At 45.4% G+C, this 7,441-nt stretch overlaps 1 non-coding gene across 1 annotated transcript; it reads left to right on the top strand.

The window, feature by feature from the left end:
- The first annotated feature begins 235 nt into the window (after window positions 1-235).
- On the top strand, window positions 236-309 carry Trnat-ugu. Its single transcript has one exon. It is a non-coding gene; the product is annotated as a tRNA-Thr (tRNA).
- Window positions 310-7,441: the final 7,132 nt, after the last annotated feature.

The following is a 7,441-nucleotide window of genomic DNA, read 5'->3' on the forward strand; positions in this document are numbered from 1 at the left end:
GACTCCTCTTTATAAGAAGGGTAAAAGAAGGGACCTCCTGCTTGCACGCTTCCCGTGAGAATCGTCACCTTAGTGTGAGCGAGTAATGAGTGGATGGGCAAATATCTATTAGGAATATTAGGTACGCAGATTGTGGATAAGAATATTAGGTACGTAGATTGTGGACAGTTGGGAATGTGAGTCTCACGGGAAGCGTGCAAGGGATAAGTCCCTGCAGTCGCGCTGTTCATCTGTGGCCTCGGTGGCTCAGATGGCTAGAGCGTCTGCCATGTAAGCAGGAGGTCTCGGGTTCGCGTCCCGGTCGGGGCACGCATTTTTCAGCTATCCCCATCGAGGTATATTAACATCTGTCGGCAGCTGAGGGTTTCAATTAATTATCATTTACTTTTTAAATAAGTTTAACAACATATCAAGCCTGCAGAAAGACGACTGTCGTCGTGACGAATAATAGACTGCCACATCCTGTCACAGTTGTCAGAGGATATGCCACTATCTGCCCTGCACTACCAAACAAAATGCTGACAGATTGTTCCGCAACAGTATTATGACTATTATTGCGCAAGAACATTGTTTGGTTGCAGAGTTCGAAATGCAGTGAATTGATTCTGCCAATTAATTTCACCTTAGCTACAAGGGATTAACAAGCAGAGATCCCCAAGAACTGTATATATTAAAACAACGTTAGGCAAATATTTAACTTTATCAAATAATTCCGAATTTATAAATTATGTAGGCCTATTTATGTACCACAAGGTACTGTTTCTTCAGCAACTTGTGCTTTACACTTGTTAACCGTCAAACATGTATCGTACACAAATGCAGGGCGTTACAGATAAACGTTCGTAGTGTGTGATAAAATAGGCCTCTCCGTGGTTAAAAACCATTTTTATTCGGCTTTAGCCATTCGAGCTCTTCGTGATGCACTGCAGCCGTAACATTTCTTTTATGAGACTATTTTCAGGCCACTCCGTTGAAGACCTCCACTTGCATAATACTCTGTCGTAACGACATTTACACATACCACCAAAAGTAGTCTGTAAAAATATTTTGTTGCTCCTAGTTTGGACTGTTTCGTCTCCATCTGGCGGATCTTGACGTGGTACCTAAGATTTAATATTATTTCTGAAAGGAAGGGGAGGTATAACAGTACAATGATCTCGTGCGTTAAAGTTCGCAATCGTCGAGAGAGTATCGACACAACTTCCAAGTGTGTGTCATATACAAGTCCACCGGACAAAATATAAGCCACCCTTGTGTGCACGCACAGATAACTTCTTAGTTTTCACAGATGGCGCAGCGATCGAGTCATCCTCAACTGCACACGCACTGACTACGTGAGCAAAAGGCAATAGTCCCCAGTGAGGCATTTGGGTTTCAAGAGGATATTGTACGTAAACAAGGGTACATTTTTAGGACACGGGGCAATCGTGTTTGTCCGTGCTCATGGCTATACGGTATGTAATGTTCCAGAATTTGTTGGTGTTTCACAGCGGACAGTTTAACATGTCCACGAAACACGTCGCCAGAATTGTAGTCGGGGCAAGATTCTGACAGAGACCAGAGACGTGTTTCACGGTATGTGAACCAAAATCGCTTCCAAGCGCGATTGGGAATTGCTGCAGGCAGTGAATAAAGGACCATTCCAATGTGTTAGCGAGAGAATATTGCGACACGAACATTTGGAGTATACCACCTCGCAAGAGGCCGTTCCTCACACAGGCACATAATGACAATAGCAGTGTTAATTGAGCTGGAGAAACATGTTACTGGTTTTCTTAATCCCCTAGCCTAATATCTCGATTTGCCTGCAAAATCAACTGACTTTAACCCTACAGAAAAACTGTGGGGTGTGTTGGACAGCGGATATAAGGCTTACATCAGCATCTCCGCAATTTGGTGGAATTATGCGAACAAATCTTCAGCGAGTGGCTTGGTTGGTTGGATTAAAATAGGGGGGAAGGGACCAAACTACGAGGTCATCGGTCCCTCGTTGAGGCATTATCGCCCAACACCGAAGGCAGTGTGCAGGGAACGTTAGAAGTCCGCTGCAGAGCGGCTAAAAGTGGGTAGTCCAGCAAGAGGTGGACGACTGTCATCTGGGAGCCACAGCGACACAGAGTTGGGTCCTCGCGATGCAGTAGGTAACCATGTGTTAGCCATGTATGGCCAATGCGGAGCCGGCAGAGGACAACTGATTCCCTGCTAGAAGACTGTATGGAAGACTTCCACACATTCGTCGTCTTCTTAATGACAAGCAGTTTGTTGTGCGTACTGTTATGACATTCCATCTACCAAAGCCAGGAGAACGTTGCGGCGTAAGACAGAACGCATGTCACCTTTGGAGATGCCCATCTCCAGAAGTGATTTCCGCGCCGCCTGTTTGGCCAGCCAGTTGGCAAGTTCGTTGCCGGGGATTCCGAAGTGTCCTGGGGACTATACAAACACCACTGAACGGTGGGACCGTTCCAGGGCATAGATGGACTCCTGGATGGACGCTACCAGAGGATGGCGAGGGTAGCGCTGATCGATAGCTTGTAGGCAGCGAGTAGCTTAACCTGGATGTGATGTACCTGCACAACCTTGCGGACTCCCTCACTAACAAAACCCAAGTGATCATCGAGTCCAGAGGCGGAATTACAATGTACTAAATGACGCTTGTAGTGTTTTCTCTAGGGGTGACTAATTTTTTGTCTGGTAAGCTTACATTGCCAGACGAAAGAGTTAAGCATCCGCAAGGCCAAGGCCACCTTTACGAGTTGAGGGAGTGTATGATATTTTAGTTATTACAGTATCAAGCCAAATTAACAGTGCTTGGCAGAGTGAAACCACTTAATATGACGTTACACCCCTCTGTCCAGGGTGCATGTACTAATGCAGTTGGATAGGGTGTGAAGCCCATTCTATCCTTTCCTGATGAATGTAGGCCCACAACTGTTTGAACTGGTCTTTGATATACTGGATACAGACAGATGGGGGCTGACATTTGAGCCAGTCGCACATAGCTTCAATTGGGGACAGATCTGGAGATCTTGCTGCTCCCAGGAGTTCAACAACATGCAGACAGCTCATAGTCATGCGATGTATGAACGAGTACCCCTCTTTAAAAATGGCACCAAAGTGTCAGAGTTCCCTCAGGCGTATCATCCGTGATCTGAAATCATACTTGATGATTCTCTAATAGGAGTACAGGAGTATCACAGCTGTGTTTCTCAAAAACAAAAAACAAAACAAAAAATGGATGAATGGGACCTCTCCCTGTGTCACCGCCACACCGGTGAGTCATCCAAGATTGTGGAGAATCACGATTCATCACTGACCACAAAGCATCGCCCTTTGTCAGCGTTCCATGTTCCATGGTAGCGGCACCACTCCAAAGGCAGTCGTTTTTGAGGTACTGTTAATGGCAGCCTATGTGTGGAATTTTAATTCCCTAGTCCAGCTGTTGCTAGTCTGACCAATGATGCAGGATGACACAATGTTGCAAGGAACGCATTACTTATTCTCGAACGGCAATGCAGATGTGAAGGGGTTGCAGCGTGCTTGGTTCACAATACGACCATCATCCTCGGGGTCGTCAGACATGGTCAACTGGAACCTGGACGAGTATGCCTGCCATCACGTTCCCTTGCAGTCCGTCATCGAGCCACCATCGCACCCCAATGCCCCACAAATCTGGATAATACACTATTCGACCCCCTAGCCGTATGTAGACCCACAATGACAACCCCATTCAAATTGTCAGGAGCTGCTAACGCTGTCTAACACATGTATGCAGCATCTGTGTTCTTCACAGCGACCTCTTAGCATCTGACACTGTTCACGCCCTTCGCACAGACTTGATAAAAGGTCATGGATTATCCCTCTTTGCCTGGATTAATGCAGTAACTCGATGTGGCATGGACTACAGTCGTTTTAAAGTTCCCTGCAAAAATATTGAACCATTCTGCCTCTATAGGCACCCATAATTGCGAAATTGTTGCCAGTGCAAGATTTTGTACACAAACTGACCTTTCGATTATGTTCGATGGGATTCATGTCTGACTATCTGGGTGGCCAAATCATTCACTCACACTGTCCAGAAAGTTCTTAAAACCCATTACTATCAACAGTGGCCTGGTTGCATGACATCGTTATTTGGGAATGTAGAGTCCATGAATGGCTGCAAATGGTCTCCAAGTAGCCGAACATAGCTTTTTCCAGTCAATTATTGGTTCAATTGGACCAATGGACCCTGTCCATTCTATGTAAAAACAGACCACAACATTATGGAGTCACCACCAGCTTGCACGGTGCCTTGTTGTCAACCTGGGTCCAGGACTTCGTGGGCTCTGTGCCGCACTCGAACCCTGCTATCAGCTCTTACAAACTGAAATCGGGATTCATCTACCCAGGTCATAGTTGTCCAATCGTCTAGGGTCCAACCGATACAGTCAAGTCCAGGAGAGGCGCTGCAGGCGATCTCGTGTTGTTAGCAAAGGCACTCGCGTCGGTCTTCTGCTGCCATAGCCCATTAACCCAAACGGCCGCCGCACTATCCGGATGAATGCGTTTGTCGTGCTTTCCGTATTGATTTCTGCGTTTATTTCTAGCAGTGTTGCTTGTTTGTCAGCACTGACAACTCTACGCAAACACCGCTGCTCTCCGTCGTTAAATGAAGGCCGTCGGCCATTGCGTTTTCCATTGGTGAAAGTAATGCCTGGAATGTGGTATTCTCGACACACCCTGTGGATCTCGGGTAATTAATTTTCTAATAATCACCAAAATAGAATGCCCCATATGACTGTCTCCAGCTACTACTCTGCGTTCGAAGTCGCAATTGCCGTCGTACGCAAATGACGCTCATGTTTGACACAGGTCAGACTGACAACAAAGGACGATATGAAGGAATATGCCCTCCTCGGGCACTATTGCGCCTTTTGCACCTGTTACTCATGCTGGCTACCAAAATGTTGACTCCTTGGGGGATATTGTCCCTCCCCTCTCTCAATGCGGTGTTCAGTTCTTGCACGGTTCGGGAAAGGGGAAGTTCGTCGAGGAACACGTATTCCAAGAGGATTCCAGGCTTTCTCTATAGGGTTTAGGACCGGTGAGTACACAGGCCATTCCATACATTCTATATCTTCACTTTCCAGCTTGACAGACCTCTCTAAAGTCCTTCATGGGTGGACATTGTCGTCCATAAACAGTAAGTCGAGATAGACGGAACTGGTCCAGAATTATCTCCCTACCACTGTGCTGTAACGATACCGCTCTGAAAGAGCCTACGCAGCAGTGTTCAGCATTGTGTATGCCTGCCCAGACCATGACGCCTAGGCCATACCAGTGACGTTCATTAACTTTCTGTGGTGTCTGTTTCTCGCCGGTGCCGTGAGTGAAGTGAGGCGCATTTAACAGACTTCCAAAGATACAAGCCAGTTGGATTCAATAGCTGCGAACTTATTCTGGTGCAGATTGTTGCACATGTCGGCACTAACGATGCCAGTCATCAGGGTTCGGAGGAAATCCTTGGGTCCTTTCGACGGCTGGCTAAATTGGCGAAGGCGGCCTCCATCTATCGAGGAGTGGAAGCCAAGCTGACTGTCTGCAGCATCATACCCAGGGTGGACTGGGGTACTCTGGTTTGGAGTCGAGTGGAGAATCTAAACCAGAGGCTACGTCGACTGTTACGAAAATGGTTGTAGATTCCTCGAGCTACGCTATGGGGGGAGGGAAGGAAGGTTGTAGGACGCCCCTCGATAGAGGGGTACACTACACACAGGAAGCAGCTACATGGGTAGCACAGTACTTGTGGCGTGCACATGGAGGCTTTTCAGATTTCACCACAGGAAACAACCGTTAGCCTGTTCATGATACTGATGTGGGTACGCCAACTGTAAAAATTGTTAGTTTGCCTAAACAGGTCATTCCAAAGGATTTAAACATGCTACATCTCATGTTAGTAAATTGTCGACGTGCCTGCAGCAAGATCCCCGAGTTACTCTCCGAAATAGAAATAAACAGTAGTAATGCCAATATCATATTACGTACCGAAAGCTGGTTGAAACCAGACACAAATAGCAGTGAAATTTTGAACTCTGATTGGACAATGTTTAGGAAGAATAGGAGTGATGATATGGGAGGTTGTGTGTTCATTGGAGTTAAAAGCTGTTTAAACGCAGTTGAGATCGATACTTGGTCGGACTGTGAAACAGTCTAGATTAAGCTGTCAATCAGACAAGGAGTGACCATCGTATTAGGATGTTTTTATAGACCACCAGCATCAGCAACGAACGTCGCAGAACGTTTCAGGGAAAGTCTTGAGTACATAGGAAATAAATATCCAAAGCGTGCATTAGTTATAGGTGGGGACTTTAATCTGGTGTCCATTCATTGGGAAAATTACACATTTATCCCAAGTGGCAGAAGCAAAGACTCGTGTGAAGTTATTCTAGGAGCGCTCTCAACATACAACCTTGAGCAATTGGTTAGAAAACCAACTCGAGATGGGAACATATTAGGTATTTTCGCGACAAACAGACCTGGTCTTTATGAGGAAGTTAATCTAGAAGAAAGTATTAGCGACCATAATTTCGTTGTGGTTTTATGTCAGTGGAAGTTGCAGCAAAACCAAAGAAACAGGTAGAGTTTTCATGTTTGGGAAAGCAAATAAAAGTTTCATTAATGAATATCTTCATAGTCAGCTCCAAGCATTCACCGGGTGACAATGATATTGAGCATCTTTGGTCGGAATTTAAAGGTATGGTCCACCACGTGCTACAGAAATATGTGCCTAGCAAAAATATAAGGAAGGGAAAGGATCCACCTTGGTTCAAGAAACACATTATGAACTTGCCGAGAAAGCAGAAAATTTTGCACAGTCGTTTTAAACGTAGTCGCTGCCCCGCTGACAAGTTATGTGAAATGAAAGCAGCTGTCAAAAGGTTAATGAGAGATTCTTTTAACGAATTTGCAAGCAATATTTTATCTGCAGATTCTAAAAATAAACCCCAAAAAATTTTGGTCGTACGTAAAATTTGTGTGTGCTACCAATAATTCAGTACCTTCTCTTGCTGACAGTACGGGTAATGTAACGTATGATAAACACAAGGCCGAAATTTTAAACCTTGCCTTCAAAAACTCGCTTACAGTAGAGGACTGCAGCACCATTCCCCATTTCAATTATCGAACAAACGCAAGGATTGCTGACAGTGTTTACTTCACCTGGAATTGTAAAACAGTTAACATCCTTAGATGCCAGGAAAGCATCTGGCCAAGACGGTATCACTGTAAGATTTTTTGTTGACTGTGCTACAAATATAGCATCATTCTTGTCCATCATACATCAGATCATTGGAACGGCGGATAGTTCCACAAGACTAGAAGAAAGCTCAGGTCACAGCAATCTATAAAAAGGGTAGAAAATCGGATGCACATAATTACCGGCCAATTTCACTGACGTCGA

Source organism: Schistocerca piceifrons, chromosome 6, assembly GCF_021461385.2.
Source record: "Schistocerca piceifrons isolate TAMUIC-IGC-003096 chromosome 6, iqSchPice1.1, whole genome shotgun sequence".
NCBI lineage: Eukaryota > Metazoa > Arthropoda > Insecta > Orthoptera > Acrididae > Schistocerca > Schistocerca piceifrons.